Genomic DNA, 24,943 nt, shown 5'->3' on the forward strand with positions numbered 1-24,943 from the left:
TGGGTTAAGTTAGTAGAAGGCTACTTGTGATAAGTTAGTAGAAGGCTACTTGTGATAAGTTAGTAGAAGGCTACTTGTGATAAGTTAGTAGAAGGCTACTTGTGATAAGTTAGTAGAAGGCTACTTGTGATAAGTTAGTAGAAGGCTACTTGTGATAAGTTAGTAGAAGGCTACTTGTGATGAGCTAGTAGAATGCTACTTGGGATGAGTTAGTAGAAGGCTACTTGTGATGAGTTAGTAGAAGGCTACTTGTGATGAGTTAGTAGAAGGCTACTTGTGATGAGTTAGTAGAAGGTTACTTTGGTTAAGTTAGTAGAAGGCTACTTGTTATGAGTTAGTAGAAGGATACTTGTGATGAGCTAGTAGAAGGTTACTTGTGATGAGTTAGTAGAAGGTTACTTTGGTTAAGTTAGTAGAAGGCTACTTGTGATGAGTTAGTGGAAGACTACTTGTGATGAGTTAGTAGAAGGCTACTTGTGATAATTTAGTAGAAAGCTACTTGGGTTAAGTTAGTCGAAGGCTACTTGGCTAATGGCTAGTACTTTTGGCTACACGACCTTGTAGGCTTTTGTTTTGCCCAATAGATAATGTGCACAGGATACACATTATCATTTAGTTATACAATCATTTATTTTACACATTACATATAACAATGATTGAGTATCGGTTATTGTTCTTATTATGTTCTTCACTTCAAATTCCACATTCGTTATAGTTAATTGAAAAGCCACATGATGGCAGAACCGCCACTGCTTATTACTAACAATATACCCCACTAATCATACAGCTACTTGTGCACACTTTACATCTGCAGCCAGATTCACATATAGTCACACCTCTTTACACAGGGTATTATATACATACACAATCCACTAGACCCTAACATCAGCTGTCATTAGTGTAGCAATAATTCACTGCTAGTGTGCCTGGCTGTACAGAGGACTACTGGGCTACTTATTGCAGCAGATCAGGCTTGTGAGCCCTGTACTATTTCACAAGGAAGTGGCATTTCCTCTCTGCTGCTGCTGTGGGAGAGCTGGTTGGTTCTGGCTTCTGTTGCTGTTCATTCAGGACTAGCAATAATTGCTTTACACACTTTACATGGGCAGGTGCACCCTCGCAGGAATTTACCTATAAAGCTTTCATTTAGCTGTATATCCTCAACTCTGGCCACATATATAATATTAGATACTAAGTTTTGCACTTTATCTTACAGGTTGGAATGTTTTATGCACTATAGAAGCAGATTGTATGACACTTTCCAAGTTATCAATACCCTAAATGTGTTATTGGACTAAATGCTATCATGCTGAAGCTAGTCATATATCATTAGAAAACTAATTATTGTAATATTTGCTTAGGAACATGGTGTAGAGAGGAAACAAAAAATGTGATTAATAATTATAAATAATTACATATAGACTCCTCTAGGTTTGTAAACTCTGGATTCCCAAAATGGCTACAAGTCATTGAGCACAGGTATACTCTGAATGTCTTGCAGCTAAAAAAGAGCGCAGGGATTGCATGAGAACGGAGCGGCATAAGGGCTGGGCTCCTGGCTGGAAGGACAGGGGGGAAGGGAGAAGAGGGGGGGGGGAAGGAGTTAGGTTAGAGAATAGGGAAGTAGAAGATAAGAATGAGAGGAGGGACTGAAGAGCAAGAGATAGAAGAGGGGGGTTGGAAAAGGTACATATAGGGGGAACAACAGGAAGTGGCTTCAGTACTAACCTTTTTTGTTTCAGGAGCTGCGTGTAGCTGTTGTCGAAGAAGTTGTGAAGATGCCGTCGAGAAGCAGGAAGATTCCCAAGCGTTTCCTCACGGATGATGAGACCCTCTGGAAGACGAGAGCGATCCGGGCGCAGAAGAGATTGAAGCTCCTGGAAAAGAAGCAAGAAGAGAATCAGAAGAAGCAGGAGACGGTATTACAGCAGAAGGCAGCGGTAAACCCCCCAGAGAGAGCGAGAGGACTGGATGGTAATGTGAGTATGAGAGGCAGGGCTGTGGCAGAGGAAGGGGCCAATTCCGATGTGAGTATGGGGGAATTGGTTCTGTTTAGTGGGTCAGAGCGGTCCAGCAGTCCAGAGATCCCTTTGGGCCAAGGGGGCAGTCCGGTCGCAGTGCGAGGGCGGGCAAGGGCTTACAAGGTGGGCGCAAGGCAGGGCGCAAGGCAGGACACGCAGCTGCGTAATGTGGGCCCAGATGGTGCGGGTTTCAGCAGCCAGGTGGGCGGGCAGTTGCGGGGGCGAGAGCGGGCTTATAGTGAGCGTGCAAGGTCAGCAGATAGAGGCTCAAGTTCCAGACATAGGCGCGGCAGTCCCCTTCCTTCTTCCCCTTCCCCCCCCTCTTCTCCTTCTTTCTCCGGTAGTGCGCGGGATGGGCGCATGCGCACGGCAGCAGGGCGTGCGTCGCGCGATGACGTCATCGCGGGTGATTACAGGCGCAGCATAGAGGGGAATGGCAGCAGGAGCATAGTAGCAGGGGGAGCTGGGAGCGGGCGGGGGACGCGCATTAAAGAAAGTAAACAAGGCACAGCAAGCGGAGTAGATAGGAAGGCAGACAGGAAAACAGGAAGGAAGGGAGCATCAGGGAATGCTAGCCCTGCAGGCCGGGGACTCGGCGGTCCAGGCTCACAATCAGAGGAGTCAGGGGAAGAGAGGGAGGGACGAAGCAGAAGTAGGGAGGGGGTTAAAGAAAGAAAAAAATATTGTGAAGTACACAGAAAAGGGGCGAGGGACAGCAGGGCCACAAAAAGGGTCAGGTTAGAGGAGAATAGCGTAGAGCGCCCCATGATGATTAGGGATACAGAAGGCCATACATATGTGAGGGTGGAGGAGGAAAGGAGGGTTAAGGATACAGAGGATGGGGGGCGCAGCAGTGGGAGGTCAGGTCACCGGTCTTTGAAACAGGATCAAAGAAAGGGGGGGGATGGCACTAATTCAAATATGACTATGTTACAGAAGAGGGACAAGGCGGGTAAAGTAATCAGCGGAACAAGGGACAAAGAGGGCGAGGTGAGCACGGCAGCGCCGCAAGGAATGGTGGTGGAGGCAGACAAGGAGGGACAAGACGGACATCACACGCTGCAGAAGAAACACGGTAAGCAAATGTTTTATAGTGATAGTAGTGAATCTTCGTTAGATAGTTCAACTGATGATGATTTTGAGGATGATAAACGTAATGGGAGGGGGCATAGAAAAATCTTGAAAATTGTAAGAAAATTGTATGCTAAGCAAGAAAAAAATAAGGTGGTGAAGGAAGGGTACGAGGATGGGGACAGCAGTGATAATGCAGTAAATTTAGATGATGAAGTAGCAGCGACCAAGCTCTTACCCCTTCCCACACATTTGAAGGCGAAGGTTGTTAGGAAAGCACAGAGAGGACGGTATGTGGATGTATTTGAAATGACTAGGGAAGCTTTAGCAGTTAAATCTAATGAAGGTAGGGGGAGAAAGGCAAGGCAAACATTCCCAGAATGGGTGAAAGGGATGGTCATATATGCAGAATGTTTTCTAACGGCCAATCCAGATAAGATGAAAGGGGTGCTGAGATACATACATTTGATAGCGGAATGCTACACCACATACGGGGGTTTTGCATGGAAGGATTATGATAGGGAATTTAGGAAAGGAAATATACAATTGGGAGGTAAAGGTAGGAAGGATTTTGGGGTAAAAATACTAGATACGTGGACGAGGTTGATGAAGGTCCCTGAAGCACAAGGTAGGCCCATGGGGCAAGGGAAAACATTCAGAACAGAGGCAAAGGAATGCTGGGCGTTTAATGACAAGAGGTGCGACAGGGGGAATTCATGTAAATATAAGCACGCATGTAGGCATTGTGGCGGAGCGCACTCAGGAGTGGATTGTAGGAAGGGTAATGCCAATAACAATAGCAAGTTTTCCTTTCGAGGGCACGGGGGCAACGGTAGCGGGGGAGGAATGGCGGGTAATGGCCAAAACGCCGCTGAGGGTAGATAGGATCATTGAGGAATTGGCAATGTACCCGCTGAAAGAGGAAAGGATTTTGTTAACAAACGGTTTGCGTGTAGGTTTTGTGGTCCCAGTTAAAACAGAAGTTAAAGGGGCTATGCAGGCGAGAAATTTAAAATCTGCAGCAGAATTTCCAGGAGTACTAGCGGAAAAATTGAGGAAGGAGGTTAAATTGGGGAGAATGGCAGGGCCATTCAAGGAGAAGCCGTGTGCTGACTTGATTGTGTCCCCCCTGGGAGTAGTTCCCAAGAAAGAGAAGGGTAAATACAGGATGATACAGCACCTGTCCTACCCCAGGGGGAATTCAGTCAACGACGCAATTGACAAGTTGGATTCTTCAGTGCAATATCAATCATTTGATAGTGCGGTAAGAATAGTGAAACGGCTTGGAAAAGGGGCGTTGATGGCAAAGATAGATGTGGAATCTGCTTTTAGGTTATTGCCTTTGAACACAGTTAGTTTTAATTTAATGGGTTGTAAGTTTGATGGTGATTATTACATAGATAAGTGTTTGCCCATGGGGTGTTCGGTTTCTTGTTCAGTTTTTGAAAAGTTTAGTTCATTTTTGCATTGGTTGTTTACAGAAAAAACAGGATGTGAGAGTATGTCTCACTACTTAGATGATTTTTTGGTGGTAGGCAGGAAAGAGACAGGGGAATGTAGAATCTGGAAGGAAGAGCTAGAGGCAATGTTCAAACAGTTGGGAGTGCCAGTAGCAACGGAAAAGTCGGAGGGGCCGGGTACGAGGCTGGTTTTCCTGGGTATCATGATAGATTCCGCAAAGGGGCAATGCGAGCTCCCTGCGGATAAGATTGAGAAGGCGAGACATATGATAAAAACGATGTTGAAAAGGAATAAGGTGACTCTTAGGGAAATGCAGAGATTGCTGGGGGTTTTGAATTTTGCGTGCCGGGTAATACCGGTGGGTAGATTATTTAAAAGAAGGTTGGAAATGGGGACAAAAGGGGCAAAGCTGCCCGAGCATATGGTGCGCGTCAATAAGGAAATGAAGGAAGACCTCAGAGTGTGGGAGGCATTTTTAGATGAATTTAATGGTATCAGGATATGGGAAGAGGCAAGGTCAGTGGAAGAATTGGAGTTGTTCACAGATGCAGCAGGCAGTGCGGGGTTTGGAGCGTATTTGCAAGGTAGATGGAGCGCGGGCGAATGGCCCGCAGATTGGAAGGAGAAAGGGTGGATAAAGAACATGACTTTGCTTGAATTGTTTCCCATTATAGTAGCGATAGAGCTGTGGGGCCATGTATTAGAGAACAAAAGAATCATCTGTTGGTCCGATAATAAGGCAGTAGTGGATGTAATGAATAATTTGTCGTCATCATCTAACCCGGTTATTAAGTATTTGAGATATTTTGTATTAAAGTGCCTTAAGCACAATATTTGTTTTAAAGCACAGCATATACCAGGGTACAGGAATATTGTAGCAGACGCACTGTCAAGGTTTAAATGGGAAATATTTAGGAAGGTGGCTCCAAGGGCGAGGAAGGAAGGTGAACCCTGCCCTGTTCTTCTTTGGCAGATTGGCAGCAAATAGACGGAATCAGGGAGATGGTAGAGAAGTCCGTGGCACCAAAAACGTGGGCCGTATACAAGAAGTATTGGGAGCGGTGGTGCGAATTTAACAAGATTATAGGTCGCGAGGAAGAAACGGTTTTTCTAGAATGGCTATGGGTATTGAAGCAAGGGGGGGTGAAGAAAGGGCAGTTGGGCACAGTACTGGCGGGGGTGTCGTATTTTTCGCAGTTATATGGGAGAAAGGATATAACAAAGAGATTTGTTGTAAGGAAAGTATTCAAGGGGTGGAGCGTAGGAGAGAAGAAGCAAGGCGATAGAAGGGAGCCGATAACAGAGGATAGGTTGGCGGAAATGTTAGCAGTGCTCAGCAAAGTATGTTTCAATGACGATGAGGCATTGGTATTCAGGGTAGCTTTCTCTTTGGCTTTCCATGGGGCATTGCGCATAGGGGAATTGCTGGCGAAGAATAGGAAAGACGTGGGCGGTGGTGTAAGGCGAGAAGATGTGAAATGGGGCGTGCGAGCAGTGCTAGTTTTAATTCGGAAATCAAAAACAGATACGGAAGGAAAAGGGGTATGGGTGTCAATGGGGAGGACAGGTGGCGCGACTTGCCCGGTGGCAGCAGTAAGGGATTACGAGCTAACAGCAAGGGCAGAGGGCCCGCAATTTGTTAGGCATAGGGACGGATCCGGCGTCACGGGTTTTCAGTTTAGGAAGGTATTGGAAAGAACGGTAGAAAGACTGGGTTGGTCAGATGCATACTATGCGCCGCACTCATTCAGAATAGGGGCAGCAACCAGTGCGGCATCTAGAGGATGTTCGATCGAGCAGATTAAAAAAATGGGAAGGTGGAAATCAGCAGCATACAAGTCCTACATCAGGCCAAAAGGGGGGGTTTGATTGCGATTAGGGATGCGAAGTCATGGCGCCAACCGGAATGAATTTAATTCTCCAATTTTCTTTGTGATTTGTTACAGGAAGAGCACTAAGGATATGGGTGGTAGGGCATTCATACGTGTACTGGGCGCAAGTTAGGGCTGCGACATTGGCAAAAGGGACACATTTGGGATTTAGATACACCGAAGCCAGTGTTAGGTGGATAGGAAAGAGAGGAATGAGGTGGGAAGAGTTGGTAAGCACCATACAGCAGGCAAGGCAGAGATGGGGGCGCCCGGACGTAATGATAATACATTTAGGAGGGAATGATATTGGAGCATACCCTCTGAGGGAACTGGAAGAAAGTATAAAAAGTGTAATGGGGTGGATGGCGATAACATGGCAAGGAGTAAAGATAGTATGGTCAAACATAATATCAAGGTTGGTTTGGAGGAACACTGACACGCAGAGAGCGGGCTACAGAGCAAGGAGGAAGATTAATTTGGTAGCGGCAAAAGCAGTCAGGGGGATAGGTGGAGCGGTGCTGGAGCACCCATTGTTGGCGGCAAAAAGGGAAGAGATATTCAGGCACGACGGAGTTCACCTGAACGAGGCCGGTAATGACCAGTTTTTGGAGGACATCAGGAGAATGTTGGAGGAAATGATCAAGGTAAGGAAAGGTCACGGGAAAGTTTAAATGGTGTTTGGCAGAAAGAGTATTTCTTTGTTGGCGGTGAAATCGGGATCTGGCACGTAGGCAGGGCTTGCGAGGGGCGGAGGGGATCCTGTAGCATACCCAGTCTAAGTCGTGATTCGGTGGTCTAGCTAAAGGCTGGTATATGCTGCAGGTTCGCTCCTCCCCTTTTGCTCTGCCACAGGGGGGGTTTGTGGTCCCCCCCCCTGACACGTGGGATCCAAGTTCAGGTTATGCAAATGCTGACGCATTTTTGAGTGTTATGTTGATTAAGGGTATGTTATTACCCAGGGTATGTTATTACCCAGGGTATGTTATTACCCAGGGTATGTTATTACCCAGTGAGAAATTTTTTGAATTTAAATTAAATTATTAAATGTGACCTTTCCATATTTAGCCAAACTCCTGTGTTGTGTCATTATTTCAGGTTGCCAGAATGGCAGAAGTGGTAATAGATGGTGGTGTTCAAAAAGTGGGTCAATTGGGTGTAAAGTATATGGAAGCTAAATGGAGCCTCTAAGACCTTAAAAAGAGCGCAGGGATTGCATGAGAACGGAGCGGCATAAGGGCTGGGCTCCTGGCTGGAAGGACAGGGGGGAAGGGAGAAGAGGGGGGGGGGGAAGGAGTTAGGTTAGAGAATAGGGAAGTAGAAGATAAGAATGAGAGGAGGGACTGAAGAGCAAGAGATAGAAGAGGGGGGTTGGAAAAGGTACATATAGGGGGAACAACAGGAAGTGGCTTCAGTACTAACCTTTTTTGTTTCCCTCCCACCCTCCCTAGATGCAAGAGAGCAGTAAAGACAACTACGCGGAGAGGTCACAACCAGAGATATCGAGAGAAATTGGCATGGTTAGGGGCACGATGTCAGCTACTTAGTTGGATCGCAGTAAGACCGCCCGTGCCCCCTAATAAGGGGATCGAGAGAGCTGCAGCTGGAAGCTAGCGGGTGACTCGAGCGGTCTAAGCTAGCTGAAAGCGTTAAGATAAGCAAGCAGCCATATAGGAGAAAGTTGATAAGTTGTTGCGGTGAAATCGGGATCTGGCACGTAGGCAGGGCTTGCGAGGGGCGGAGGGGATCCTGTAGCATACCCAGTCTAAGTCGTGATTCGGTGGTCTAGCTAAAGGCTGGTATATGCTGCAGGTTCGCTCCTCCCCTTTTGCTCTGCCACAGGGGGGGTTTGTGGTCCCCCCCCCTGACACGTGGGATCCAAGTTCAGGTTATGCAAATGCTGACGCATTTTTGAGTGTTATGTTGATTAAGGGTATGTTATTACCCAGGGTATGTTATTACCCAGGGTATGTTATTACCCAGGGTATGTTATTACCCAGTGAGAAATTTTTTGAATTTAAATTAAATTATTAAATGTGACCTTTCCATATTTAGCCAAACTCCTGTGTTGTGTCATTATTTCAGGTTGCGAGAATGGCAGAAGTGGTAATAGATGGTGGTGTTCAAAAAGTGGGTCAATTGGGTGTAAAGTATATGGAAGCTAAATGGAGCCTCTAAGACCTTATAGATTAAGTATATAGAAGACCTTAGATTTAAATATCTAAAACATGCTAGTCATATAGGAGGCAGACCTCCTGTTATATATATAATACTTTTATATACAAGTTATATCAGTTTCAGTCACATGACAACTATATTTGAAGCCAGTTTTGAATTTGGTAAACCTCAGTGATTCTCACTATGGTGCGTAAAATCAAAATTTAAAGGAAAGATTCTTTCAAGTCTGCTAATGGAATGTAACAACACATTAAAAAGGAATAAGTAGCAGGACAAGAGTCCACACAAAGTTGTAGGGTAGCAGGTTCAGAAATATTTTACATAAAGGGAGGGAGAGGCTCAGGGTAAGTGGTAAAGTTGCATGTGATATGGGATATTATAAAAGCTTATATGCAGAACTCTATATTGACCGTGTATTATTCATATACTAAAACAATAAAGGGCAAAGCTATAGTGGGCTGCTTTATTCAAAATAACATCTAACTATCTGTAGTTGCTAAACACTTGGCAATTGAAGTTTTCACCAACCCAAATGTTTTCAGATTTTTAATACAACACAGATTTTCCAAGTCTCTAATGAGGCCCATTCCGTATGAGCTATTCTATTATATAACACATTACATTTATCTCGACTAAGACAGAATGATGGCAATTTACTTGTATTAAAAGAAACAAACATTACCTTATTTAAACCTATGGTGAGGATCTGTAGCCAGCATTTCTCATGTAATAAATGGCATATTCAAATTGCTAAATGCTGCCCTGGATACACTTATTTGTGGGAAGGATCTAAACAATTATTAGACCTCTGGACATATATAGAGCCAGTCTCTTCACTTTTATAAAGTTACAACTATATTCCAAACTGTTTATCACGGGAGGGTGATCACTGTGGCACTTGACAGATTTAAACTTGTGGAAGAATAAATATGGCCTAAAGCTAGGTAAATATAAGGAGACACAAAGAAGATGATGAATAAGAAGAGAACCTGAAAGAAGTTTGTTTGAAATTAAATACTTTTACATTTTAATTTATGACTAATTATGTGCTGATCTCTATTGAAACAATTGTTACTAAATATCATTTCAGCGTTAGCTATTGAACACTTTGTGTAAGAATAATTCTTTACTTTGCAAAATACCTGAATGAAAAATATATATATGTAAATAATTAACTAGTTATATAAGTAAGTAGAAATGACTAACACAGATCAAATATATATGCATTTTTTTATTTGCAAAAAAACAAAACAAAAAAAAAAACGTTAGTTATTCTGAATGGATTGCACAATTGAAAATATATCTTGTTAAGTTTGTTATCCCTCAGGCTTGTTCACAGAGCAATTTCCATTAAAATGCATTTTATGTGTTGCAAGTAGCTCCATTAACGATTATGAAATAATGGGGCATATATCACTGAAAAGTCTGCAAAAAGAGAGCGAGATAGAGAGAGAAAGAGAGAGAGACAGAGAGAAAGAGAGAGGGTCAGAGAAAGAGAAACAGAGAAAGAGAGAGAGAGCGATAGAGGGGGGGGGAGACAGAGAAAGACAGAGAGGGAGAGGTAAAGACAGGGAAAGAGAGAGAAAGAGAGAGACAGAGAGTATGTGTTGTGTGTGTGTGTGTGAGAGAGAGAGAGAGAAAGAGAGAGAGGAAGAGAGAGTGTGTGTGAGAGAGAAAGAGAGAGACAGAGAGTGTGTGTTGTGTGTGTGTGTGTGAGAGAGAGAGAGAGAGAGAGAGAGAGAGGAAGAGAGAGTGTGTGTGAGAGAGAAAGAGAGAGACAGAGAGTGTGTGTTGTGTGTGTGTGTGTGTGAGAGAGAGAGAGAGAGAGAGAGAGGAAGAGAGAGTGTGTGTGAGAGAGAAAGAGAGAGACAGAGAGTGTGTGTTGTGTGTGTGTGTGTGAGAGAGAGAGAGTGAGAGAGAGAGAAAGACAGAGAAAGAGAGAAAAAGACAGAGAGAGAGAGAGAGAGAGAGAGAGAAAGACAGATGAGATAAGAGAGCGACAGAGAAAGAGAGAGAGTGATACAGAGGGGGGAGAAAGACAGAGAGAGACAGAGAGTATGTGTTGTGAGAGAAAGAGGAAGAGAGAGTGTGTGTGAGATAGAGAGAGAAAGAGAGAGACAGAGAGTGTGTGTTGTGTGTGTGAGAGAGAGAGAGTGTGAGAGAGAAAGACAGAGAAAAAGAGAACAAGACAGAGAAAGAGAGATAGAGAGAGATAGAGAAAGAGAGAGAGATAGAAAGACAGAAATAGAGAGGGAGACCGAAATATAGAGGATAGAGAACGAGAGAGAAAAGAGAGATAGAGAGACAGAGAAAGAGAGCGAGGGATAAAGACAGAAAAAGAGAGACACAGAGAGAGAAACACAGAAAGACAGAGAGAGAGGGGGGAGAGAGAAAGAAAGAAATACAGAGAAAGAGAGAGAGAAAGAAAGAGAAATAGAGTGAGATATAGAGAAAGAGAGTGAAAGAGAGAGATAGAGATTTCTTGAACCCTAAACTTTCCTTGCTAACATTTTAATCAAATCCCTAATTTTGTCATTTTTATTATTATTATTATTATTATTATTATTATTATTCACTTTGAGCACGTTTTGCTGTATTTGCACTAATTGTATTTTACTTTAACATTCTGAATCTCCCCTGTTTGATGGCAGGTGTTTCCTCTTTTACTTTAGGTTGGGACATACCTACTCAAATATATATTGCATTCTTTTAAAGTTCTACATTAACCTTTCGAATAAAGAAAGAAACAAAGAATAAAAATGGCATGGGGTAGATACCCAGGTGTAACCAGGACACTGCTTAGAATGTCTATAGCTGACTAGATGCACAACTTGCCCCTCTTTTCTGCACCCCCACACTTTCCCCTCTTCCCATTTGCAACCCACATCATTGCACAATCCCCTTCAGTGGCTAATGCCAACTCTTTCTGTGGGGATGACATTGATATCTTTTGGGGTCAGTGTGTTAATAAGAAGATTTGTATTTGTTGGTAAACGGTAACACAACTGACGCTTTTGTTCCTAGACAAATACATAGCGCTGAGGGATCTATTAGGGAAATTAACTAATAATAATAATGATAATAATACACATTTTTCTGCTAATCAGCTGTTTAAAATTCACTAACAAACGTAACCTGTCTCCTCATTTAAACAGAACAAATACTCCAAGCAGGAAATAAAACTGTCAGGCAACCAATGTGTTAAAAGGACACGTGTAATTCCTACTTCAGATAATATATATATTCTGCCTACTATATTGTTTTATACATGTTGTTGCTATTTGCTTACAAACTATTATAAGTGGCGTATTGCAGTAAAAAAAAAAAAAAAAAAAAGTTAGCCATTTATCAAATGCGCTACAATGTAATGACACTAGAGAGCTTTCTTGTGCCGCCAGTTATCAGACAATCACCCTCAGTATGGCCATGAAGTGTCAGCCTGATGTGTGAGGTCAGCTACAGACTCCTCTCTCCTGCTGCAGACTGCTTTACTAACTCTTCATGTATTAACATGGTTATGGCGCTGCCTTTCATATACTACAGATAAGTTACTGACAAGTGCATGATCTCAATCATCTCTTAACAAGGTAAAGGTGACTTATGTACTACTTAATGAGAGCCCTCAAACATAACTTAATCATACAATTTAGTTATTATGTGTATGTGTGCTTGTACTGCCAGTATATGTGTGTATGTGTGTGTATGTGTGTATGTGTGTGTATGTACGTGTGTATGTATGTGTGTGTGTATGTGTGTGTATGTATATGTGTGTGTGTGTGTGTATGTGTGTATGTACGTGTGTATGTATGTGTATGTATGTATGTATGTGTGTATGTGTGTGTGTTTGTGTGTGTATGTATGTGTGTGTATGTATGTGTGCTTGTACTGCCAGTATATGTGTGTATGTGTGTATGTGTGTGTATGTGAGTATGTACGTGTGTATGTGTATGTGTGTATGTGTGTGTATGTGTGTATGTACGTGTGTATGTATGTGTGTGTATGTGTGTGTATGTGTGTATGTACGTGTGTATGTATGTGTGTGTATGTGTGTATGTGTGTGTATGTGTGTATGTACGTGTGTATGTATGTGTGTGTATGTGTGTATGTACGTGTGTATGTATGTGTGTGTATGTGTGTATGTGTGTGTATGTATATAATGTGTGTGTGTGTGTGTGTGTATGTACGTGTGTATGTATGTGTGTATGTGTGTGTGTGTGTATGTGTGTATGTATGTGTGTGTATGTATGTGTGTATGTGTGTGTGTGTGTATGTGTGTATGTATGTGTGTATGTATATGTGCTTGTGTGCTTGTACTGCCAATGTGTGTGTGTGTGTGTGTGTATGTATGTGTGCTTGTATTGCCAGTTTGCGTGTGTGTGTGTGTGTGTGTGTGTGTGTGTGTGTGTGTATGTATGTGTATGTGTTTGTATATGTTTGTGTGTATATATGTGTGCTTGTACGTGCCGATGTGTGTGTGTATGTATGTTTGTGTGTGTATGCATGTGTGCTTGTACATGCCAATGTGTGTGTGCTTGCACATGCCAGTGTGTGCGCGAGTGTGTATGTATGTGTGTGTGTGTGTATATGTATGTGTGTGTCTATATGTAAGTGTGTGTGTGTGTCTATCTATAATCTGTATGTCTATTAATTCTATCTCGGTCTATTTATAATCTCTCTGTATCATCTATCTATCTATCTATCTATCTATCTATCTATCTATCTATCTATCTATCATCTATCTATCTATCTATCTATCTATCATCTCTCTGTATGTCTATCAATTCTATCTCTGTCTATCTGTAGTCTCTCTGTATCATCTATCTATCTATCTATCTATCTATCTATCTATCTATCTATCTATCTATCTATCTATCTATCTATCTATCTATCTAATCTATCTATCTATCTATCTATCGATCTATCTATCTGTCTCATTTAAATCTTAAGCTATATACCAGACACACACTCTAGAAAGTCTAGGAATAATAAAAGCACATATAACATCGCTGTGTAATACTTCTAAATAGCTACATAGTTGCAATATTTTTTTATTATCAAACACATTATTTTGACTTGGTAAATGCAGTGCAGACATACACTAGTTAATATAATCATGGCATAACAGCAGAAAACAATGTTGTACTATTTTGCAATCACTGAACTATAATACAGATATGTATCCATATAGTACCATAATACATTGACTTGTTATTAATCTAGTGCTTGACAATGCTACAATAATATGAAGTCACTAGTCAACACAGCATTTCAGCCTCTATTTTACTCATATGTGCTTGTAGAGTTTATTGCAGAGTGGTGCTTATAGTAAAATTAAGCTGCAGTATGTTGAGATTTACTACTTATATGAAACATCTCATGAAATCTTGTTGTTTCCTTTTGTCTTCGTCTAGTCAAAGATAAAACGCACATTATGCAGAACAATCCCTTTGAAATATGAATTAAATGAACTTTGTACACCAATAAAACTACTCCATAAAGTTCTTCTGAAAGTACTTAGTATTGTGAAAGTTAGCACAGAAACGTTGCATATAGTTTTACTGGGTTGGCGATCACACGTTTATATACTGATAAAACACACATTGTAACTGTAAAAAACTGGCCTTAGACCACACACACAACCCCACACCCACACATACATACACTAGCACACACACAGTATACTCACCACATACATACACTAGCACACACACACTATACTCACACACACACATACATACACTAGCACACACACATACAGTATACTTACACACACACATACATACACTATACTTACACAAACACATACATACACTAGCACACACACACACTTACAGTAAACTCACACACACACACATACATATACTAGTGCACACACACACACAGTATACTTACACACACACATAGATACACTAGCACACACACACACAAACATACAGTATACTTACACACACACATACAGTATACTTACACACACACACACACATACATACAATATACTTACACACTCAAACACATATTTACACTAGCACACACACACTTACAGTATACTCACACACACACATACATATACTAGCACACACACATACAGTATACTTACACACACACACACACACACACACATACACTAGCACACACACACATACAGTATACTCACACACACATACATACACTAGCACACACACATACAATATACTTACACACATACATACACTAGCACACACACACTTACAGTAAACTAGCACACTCACACACACACACACACACACACACACACACACACACACACACACACACACACACACACACACATACAGTATACTCACACACACACATACATACAGTATACTCACACAAACATACATACACTAGCACACACACACATACAGTATACTCACACACATACAGTATACTTACACACACACACACACACACTATACTCACACACACAAAAGCACACACACACACACACATACATACACTAGCACACACACATACATACATATACTAGCACACACACATACAAAATACTCACATACACACATACATACACTAGCACACACATACAGTATACTCACACACACACATACAAACACTAGCACACACACATACAGTATACTCACACACACACATACACTAGCACACATACATACATACAAACACTAGCACACACACACAGTATACTCATACACACATATTCATACACTAGCACACACATACATTATACTCACATACATACACTAGCACACACACATACAGTATACTCACACACTCACATACATACACTAGCACACACACACACACATACATACAGTATACTCACACACAAGCACACACACATACAGTATACTCACACACACATACATACACAAGCACACACACATACAGTATACTCACAAACACACATACATAATACAAACTCACACATACACACACAACAACACACACACACAAACAAACTCAGGCACAGCCAGAGACACACACACAGACATACTAACACACACATAGATACACACAGACACATGCACACACATACCTATAATACAAAGACACACACATAAGCAAACACACACAAACTCACATACACATAGATACACACAGAAGCATATATACAAGCACATGTACATATCTATAGACAGAAAAATACATATACCTGCAGACACCAAAATAACTACAGACACGCACCTATAGCTACAGACACACATATACCTACAGACACACACTCTTACCTGCAGACACACATATACCTACAGACACATACTCAAACCTACATATACACATATACCTACAGACACATACTTATACCTAAAGGCACATATATACTTGCAGACACACACTCATACCTACAGATACACATATACCTACAGACACATACTCATACCTACAGACACATACTCATACCTACAGACACACATATACCTACAGACACACACTCATACCTACAGACACAAACTCATACCTACAGACACACATATACCTACAGACACACATATACCTACAGACACACTCATACCTACAGACACACACTCATATCTACAGACGCAAACTCATACCTACAGGCACACATATACCAACAGTCACACATTCATACCTTCAGACACACCTATATCTACAGACACACCTATATCTACAGACACACACTCATACCTACAGACACACATTCATACCTACAAACACACACTCATACCTACAGATAAACATATACCTACAGACACACACTCATACCTACAGACACACATATACCTACAGACACACACTCATACCTACAGACACACATATACCTAAAGGCAGACACATACTCAAACCTACAGATACACATATACCTACAGACACATACTTATACCTAAAGACACATATATACTTGCAGACACACACTCATACCTACAGACACACATATACCTACAGACACATACTCATACCCACAGACACACATATACCTACAGACACATACTCATACCTACAGACACACATATACCTACAGACACACAGTCATACCTACAGACACACACTCATATCTACAGACACAAACTCATACCTACAGACACACATATACCTACAGACACACACTCATACCTACAGACACACACTAATATCTACAGACACAAACTCATACCTACAGACACACATATACCAACAGTCACACATTCATACCTTTCACACACACCTATATCTACAGACACACCTATACCTACAGACACACACTCATACCTACAGACACACACTCATACCTACAAACACACAATCGTACCTACAGACAAACATATACCTACAGACACACACTCATACTTACAGACACACATATACCTACAGACACACTCATACCTTCAGACACACATATACCTACAGACACACACTCATCACAAGACTTACTTAAATAGACAAAATGTCGGTGTACACTACCTATATAAGTGCACAACGGCTTTGTGTCTATTTAATTAAGTCTGTTGTATTAGTTGTATATCACGTGATGAAACAGTTCTAAAACTGAGAAATGCATTGTGAGATATTGTTATAAGTGTTTTTAATAAACACCTTTGTCACTTAATCAGTTCTAAATCCTTTCTGGGGGTGGAAGCTCATTGTATCCTCTCTCTATTAGCTTTGTTGGATTTCTGCTTAGCTATTTTTAGAGACCCCAGATTTCAGGCACATAACTGATTGGCACCCTAAGTGTGGAGCATATTACTGATTCCTGCAATCATCATCATAGCACATAAGTATACAGTGGAGACCTGGGTGTGAGCTAGCTGGAGAGCTCTAATGTTTCAGCCCGGCTCTATTGTACAACTGCGTGCTTTTGGTTTGTGAGTATACTACCTTAGTTGGTTCTTTTGGATCATTCATTTGTGAGAACGCATTTCACCATTGGAGCACCCTCTTTTTCTTTTTCCACTTTACAGATGACACTTCTCTCCCAGCATGGGTTGTTTTGATTGAAGAGGAAGCGGGACCTGACCATATTTTGGATTTACATTTTTACACCATATTTATATTATTTTTATTATATTTTATATATATATATATATATATATATATATATATATATATACAGTTTTTTTGGCCTACTATTTGCACAGTTTTTTTTTTCTTTCTATCCAATTATTTGGCGCACACAGTTTTTGGGGTTTATTCCCCATTTTTTGATGTTGACCTTTCAAGGTCCAGAAGGAGATAAATATTTTAAAGTTTCTATATTGCTTGGAATATTAAAGCACACATCACTGAAATGTATCCCCTAATTTGTATTACAGACTAGTTACACTGATTTGAGGGACAGTCGACTCCAGAATAGTTATTGTTGAAAAAGATAGATTATACCTTTATTACCCATTCCCCAGTTTTGCATATTCAACACTGTTATACTTTTTACTTCTGTGATTACCTTGTATTACCCCTTATCTCAGTTCTTTTGACAGACTTGTATTTTAGCCAGTCAGTGCTAATTCATAAATAACTCCACGAGAATAAGCATAATGTTATATGTATGGCACACATGAACACGCCCTGTCTAAATGTAAAAAACTGTCCAAATGCACTAAGATAAGAGGCAGTCTTTAAGGGCTTAGAAATTAGCATATCAGCCTACCTAGGTTTAACTTTCAACAAAGAATACCAAGAGAACAAAGCAAATTTGATGATAAAAGTAAATTGGAAAGTTGTTTAAAATTGCATGCTCTATCTGAATCGTGAAAGTTTAATTTTGACTAGACTGTCCCTTTAGGTTATTTTAGAATGTTGCTGTAGGTCATCAAAAAAACAAACAAACTCACATAGAACTGATAGTATTTTTATTTCCCTGTTAATTATGATTATTATTATGATTATTATTTACTTTTTATTTAGCTTTGAGTTGCGTCTATCAGTCTATTACAACCAAGTTGTGAGCCTATTTTATCACAAAGAATTTTGTACCTCTGCAGTTAAGTGGGCCTAATTGTACCACCGTGATTAATCTTCTATTTCACTTTCTGTTTTTTGTTGTTTTTCTTTAAATCCTTAACTGTCACTATTTTATTAGCTTAGAAACACCCAAGCCAGCCACACTCTGGAGCCTTTTGATGTTTCCTATAGGCAGATAAGCTGTTTTTCTTAAAGATCCATTTACATTAAATACTTCTTTTTTTTCTTTCTTGGATAAGCGGAATGAAGTCGTCCCCCTATACAGATCTTTAGACAATCAATACATTAGAAACTTTTGTACATTAGTTACACATCATTTTGTTACACTAAAAGCTGTCTTGGCTTGGGTGTTTTTTTTTGTTTTGTTTTTTTGTTTTTAAGAAGAAAAATAGTGAAAAATAAAGTAAAGGTCTTTCATGATAAACAAATCCAGCTGAATCTCCTCATACAACTCATGAATAGCTGGAGGGAGAAAAAAAAAACTTACAATAAATGGAGCATTTTTTTTTCTCTGCTGGGTATAGCATTCAAGACTGGGCCTGTATTCAAGATGCAGTCCATTTTTTGCTCAGCAAGGGAGTTTAGAATAGAAGCGTGGGGCCTATTCAAAGATCTCTTTCCCCTTTTACAATTGCTGGGCTTTATGAAACCTATCTTCCATGCCTTGTCAGAGTATTTCTGCAGACCAATTAAAGCTTTGTTGCAAGCCTTCCTTTGCTAAATCTTTGAACAGCAAGAAAGAGCTCTCTTGAACCCCCTCCCCCTTATTTTGACTATTTCAGTCATTACTCGGTGTAATAATTAATATGACAACTGGACGCTGAAGTTTGTATAGAAACACCTCAGCTACAGGAGAGGGCTGCAGTGGGTGGTAACAAGCGATAGATAGAATGTGCGTATAGCCAGATAAGAACACCAGAATAAAGGGGCCAGATTGGAAATAAACTACACTAAAGTAGGTTTTTGTAAACATTAAAGGGACAGTCTAGTCAAAATTAAACTTTCATGATTCGGATAGGGCATGCAATTTTAAACAACTTTCCAATTTACTTCTATTATCTAATTTGCTCAAATCTTTAGATATCCTTTGTTGAAGAAATAGCAATGCACATGTGTGAGCCAATCACACAAGGCCTTTATGTGCAGCAACCAATCAGCAGCTACTGAGCATATCTAGATATGCTTTTGAGCAAGTGATATCAAGAGAATAAAGCAAATTAGATAATAGAAGTAAATTAGAAAGTTGTTTAAAATGACATGCTCTTTCTAAATTACAAAAGAAAAAAATTGGGTTTCATGTCCCTTTAAGTGTGTCTTTTCTTTTATAAATGTATTATGTTCTCAAGAATATATTAACATCTTGGAAACCAAAAGATACATAGATAGATGATAGATAGATAGATAGATAAAAAAAAGAGAGGGATGCTAGACACAAAGACCAGAGTGCATGCACTTCATTGAGTCACTGCATCAAACATATATATATATATATATATGATGCACTGTAATTCCCCCCCATCTTCACTATCTTTTTTGCCTCCACCTGGGGAGTTCAATGTAAACCTCATTCCCTGAGGTTTACTTGGGGTGGATGCCAGAGGATCGGCAACCCCCCAGGCAGGGGGGAAAAAATAGTGTTGATGGGGGAATTACAGTACATCGAGCTTTACCCACAGCCACAGGTATTGTCCGTTTTATCTGAGTTTACCCGTAACATATATATTGAGAAAGAGAGATGATGATAGATAGACAGACTATATATATATATATGAGAGAGAGAGAAAGATAGATAGATGATAGATAGAAAGATAGAGAGAGATAGACAATATACTGTATGTATGTATATATATATATATATATATATATATATATATATATATCATGGAAAAATCCTTTACTGCCCCATATTATACTTTTGTAGGCAATTTTCCCCTATAGTATCCTTTCTCTAACTACTATACAAATACAATATAGGTAATGGAAAATAACCCAAGTAGTAATGATAGGATAAACTCTCTGATTAAGAAACATAGGTGCAACTGTAAACTTTATTTATTAGAATTATGATTGTTTTTTTCTTATTTAATATTTTCTACTGATATATTAAATTAGTTCTGAGACTTGGTCCTGTTAGTTTGTAAAACCAGTTTGTTTTGTAAACACAGCTACACTAGGTAGATAATAAACTATCTTGATGGATACTAGCTCTACCAGGGAAAATATACACATCAGAAGCCTAATGACAGGACGAATTAAATGGTAATGCTTCCCTTTACATAGGTTGGATTTGTTTGGAGTTCTGTACACATTCCAGCCTAAGATATTAGCTCTGTGTGTCTAGTCTAGCAGGCATAAAGCCAAGGATCTTGAGATATTTTCTTAGGCCAATTACTCTCAGGTGATTGTTTACTTTTGAAAAGTTGTTTTTCCAGCCCTTAAGCATTGTAGATAACATTTAGGCAGGGTAGTTAGTTTGTAAAAGTAGCTGAGGCCAGTCGTGTGTCTCCATTGTATGATCACATTGTCTGTCCATCATCTCCCTAAGTCCAAACTGAATATCCACCCTTTTCCTAAAATTACTAAAGCACCCATGTAACATACCTATTTTCTATAAATCACTACTGGTCTCTCTTAGTTCACTTATGTCAAAGTTAATGGATAAATATTTGCTTACCATACAGGTTGGAAGCAGACTGCATAGAAACACTACTTAACCTCTGTACTGTGGGCTGATCACTTGTCATGTTAACCCTATGTAGTAATATTACGGGATGCAAATCAATGCAAATATTACAGAGACAATCCCTTTTCACACAACCTTTCTGTCAAAGACTTGGTTGGAGCAATGCAGTGTTATTCAAACACAACGTTCGCTCTGATGTAAGATTGAATGTGTATCTGCCATCTGACATTTCTCCCACCAGAATAAAAGTCATAGACAATACAGCAGTCTCTTTGTTTACTGGGTTGTTACTTGAAGGAGATTATCTAATAGGACTTCATACACAGCCTCATATGCAGTGCCAAATTGTCATGTGATGGCTGCTTTATTGATTTATACTTCTAAGTGAATGTATTAAACGATTTCCTTGTTTAAAAGCAAGCAGTGTGGAAGAGAAGCATAATGTGTCAATTGGCCAAAATACCTGGAAAGAGGCACTTGTGAAACGTTGCTATGCAGCAACCTTTTATTAGTAACCTTGTTAACCATTACAGAATAAGGAGGCAGGTGCTGATCCAGGTGCACAAGGGGTTGGAATTTCTACTGCAAGCGCCAAATCTTGAGTTAATTAAATGGATTTGCAGGGAGTTCAACGTGTTTGAAAAAGATTAATAAAACTCTTACAAGTACAGGCTGCCATCTAGTGTCCATTCTTGAGAATGTTATCAATACACAAATAAAACATTTAGCTGACTTCAAAGGACATAAAAAAGTTGTAGCAATAACTTTGGTCAAACATATTTGTTCTTACATCAGCTGGACAGCATAATAAAAAAAGCTACATGAAAATATGTGCATTTTGGTAAAGGGACAGTGTACAGTGTTTATTTTCTCCCCTTTAATGTGTTCTCAATTATTCATTTTACCTGCTGGAGTGTAATTGTTTACAAATAGATACTTTACCTTTATTTTCTCATTTGAAATAGCTTATTTTGATTATTATATCCACACCTATACTGAACATTTATGTTCTTAAAGGTATACTCAAATCAAAATTAAACTTTCATGATTCAGATAGAACAGCAATTTTAAACAAGTTTCCAATTTACTTCCACTAACAAAATGTGCACAGTCTATTCTTTCATGTAATTGGCAAGAGTCCATGAGCTAGTGATGTATGGGATATACAATCCTACCAGGAGGGGCAACGTTTCCCAAACCTCAAAATGCCTATAAATTACACCCCTCACCACACCCATAATTCAGTTTTACAAACTTTGCCTCCTATGGAGGTGGTGAAGTAAGTTTGTGCTAAGATTTCTACGTTGACATGCGCTTCTCAGCATTTTGAAGCCCGATTCCTCTCCGAGTACAGTGACTGTCAGAGGGATGTGAAGGGAGTATCACCTATTGAATACAATGGTCATCCTAATGGGGATCTATTTCATAGGTTCTCTGTTATCGGTCGTAGAGATTAATCTCCTACCTCCCTTTTCAGATCGACGATATACTCTTATATACCATTACCTCTACTGATTCTCGTTTCAGTACTGGTTTGGCTATCTGCTATATATGGATGAGTGTCTTTTGGTAAGTATGTTTCATTTATTTTAGACACTCTCAACTATGGTTTGGCACTTTGTATATAAAGTTCTAAATATATGTTTATACTTATATTTGCCATGAGTCTGGCTTATCAGTATATTTCCTTTTTTTGCAGACTGTCAGTTTCATATTTGGGAAATGCATTAAAAAAAAAAAATGTACCTGAGGTTTTCAAATTGCTTCTTTTTTCTAAATTGCGGGCTGTATTAGACTTGCGTGACCCCAAAATGCTATAATTTATTGCGTCATTCTTGGCGCAAGACTTTTTTGACGTGAGAATTACGTTTGTTTACGCAAATTTGTCATTTCTGGCGTCTTAGTTGACGCCGAGTCTTATCACATGGTTGCGTCATCTATGACGCTCATGTTTGTTGCAGACGTTTTTGGCTCCAAACAATATTTTCAGTTGTGGGCGTAATACTTTGCGCTACCAAACTGTTTGTCATTATTTAAGACTTCATTTCCTTTTGCCTCTGGTCCTTTTTTTCTTTGTCAGAGGCCTATTCTGTTTGCATTTTTTCCCATTCCTGAAACTGTCATATAAGGAAATAGATAATTTTGCTTTATATGTTGTTATTTTCTCTTACATATTGCAAGATGTCTCAATCTGATCCTGTTTCAGAATCTACTACTGGAATCCTGCTGCCTGATATCGGTTCTACCAAAGCTAAGTGCATTTGTTGTAAACTTGTAGTAACTGTTCCTCCGGCTGTAGTTTGAAATAGTTGTCATGATAAACTTTTACATGCAGAGAATATTTCCATCAGTAGTGTTGCATTACCTGTTGCTGGTCCATCAACATCTAATATTCAGGATATTCCTGTCAATTTGAGAGAATTTATTTCTGATTCCATTCAGAAGGCTTTGTCTGCCATTCCGCCTTCTAATAAACGTAAAAGGTCTTTTAAAACCTCTCATACAGTTGATGAATTTTCAAATGACCGACAACATACTGATTTATCTATCTCTGATGAGGATCTGTCTGATTCAGAGGATCCTGCCTCAGATATTGACACTGACAAATCTTTGTATTTATTTAAAATGGAGTATATTCGTTCTTTATTGAAGGAAGTGTTGATTTCTTTAGATATAGAGTAGTTTAGTCCTCTTGATACTAAAACTAGTAAACGTTTAAATTCGGTTTAGAAACCTCATGTTGTTATTCCAAAGGTTTTTCCAGTTCCTGATGCTATTTCAGATATGATTTCAAAGGAATTGTCAGGTAACTGATCTAAGCTGCATGTCCCTTTAATTCTGTCTATGTTAGGTAACTGATCTAAGCTGCATGTCCCTTTAACTCTGTCTGTTAAAAGCCTGTCTCTCCCTGCAGCAGGTGCTAATTAATGTAGTTAGTTGTAGCATTACTACAGCTCTCACACTAAGAAGCTCTCTATCCAAATCTACAGAGGATTTACAAATTCACCCACCTTTCTACAAATAACCAAAAGGAATATATGACACGTTATCAACTTGAACTTTTGCTTTAATCAATCTCAGGATTCTTTCAGCTGTTATCCACATTTATCGCAACAGCCATTTCAAAGTCAAAGAACTGTTTTCCTGAGCGTTACACTACTTGGAGCCTAACCGGTCTTACAAATCATTTCAACTTTGCAACATATCAAGTTACGGTAAAAACTAACAAACATCTCACCAGGAAGATTAATATTCTCCGGTCTCAGGAATCTTACAACACGCCCTTACTGGATACGTCACGCTGAGTGACAGGCTTGCTACTCACTGTTTAATCCATCCTATGTTTATCTAGACCAGCTCCACTCTACTTCTACCTTCCTACATAAGTTAATAAAGGAACCTCTCCTGTAACCAAATAGTTCTAATCCTGAAAGCAGCAAATCTTTCCTCTTTCTAGTTCACCATTGTCTGCAGTTGTGATCCGTTTTTGCAGCAATTGCACTAACAAAAGACTCTTACACTTAATATAAGTTAAAACCTAACATATTAATTAGCCCTTAAGGATTATGGATCCAGCAGACTTGCCTACTGTGGTGTACAACTTAACTCAACAAGTAAACCAGCTCACACAGGGCTTAAGGGATCTACAGTTTCAAAATGACAGCTTAAAGGCAATAATGAAAGATAATACCCCAGAGCCACAGGTATCCCTTCCTGAAAAATTTACAGGAGACAGGTCAACATACAGGCAATTCAAGAATGCT

At 39.8% G+C, this 24,943-nt stretch overlaps 1 long non-coding RNA gene across 1 annotated transcript; it reads left to right on the forward strand.

The window, feature by feature from the left end:
• Nucleotides 1–6,971: 6,971 nt before the first annotated feature.
• On the forward strand, nt 6,972–8,481 carry LOC128665063 (uncharacterized). The gene is made up of 2 exons (XR_008402985.1): nt 6,972–7,068; nt 7,873–8,481. It is a non-coding gene; the product is annotated as an uncharacterized LOC128665063 (long non-coding RNA).
• The last annotated feature ends 16,462 nt before the right edge of the window (nt 8,482–24,943 follow it).

This window comes from Bombina bombina, chromosome 6 (assembly GCF_027579735.1).
Source record: "Bombina bombina isolate aBomBom1 chromosome 6, aBomBom1.pri, whole genome shotgun sequence".
In the NCBI taxonomy this organism is placed as follows: Eukaryota; Metazoa; Chordata; class Amphibia; order Anura; family Bombinatoridae; genus Bombina; species Bombina bombina.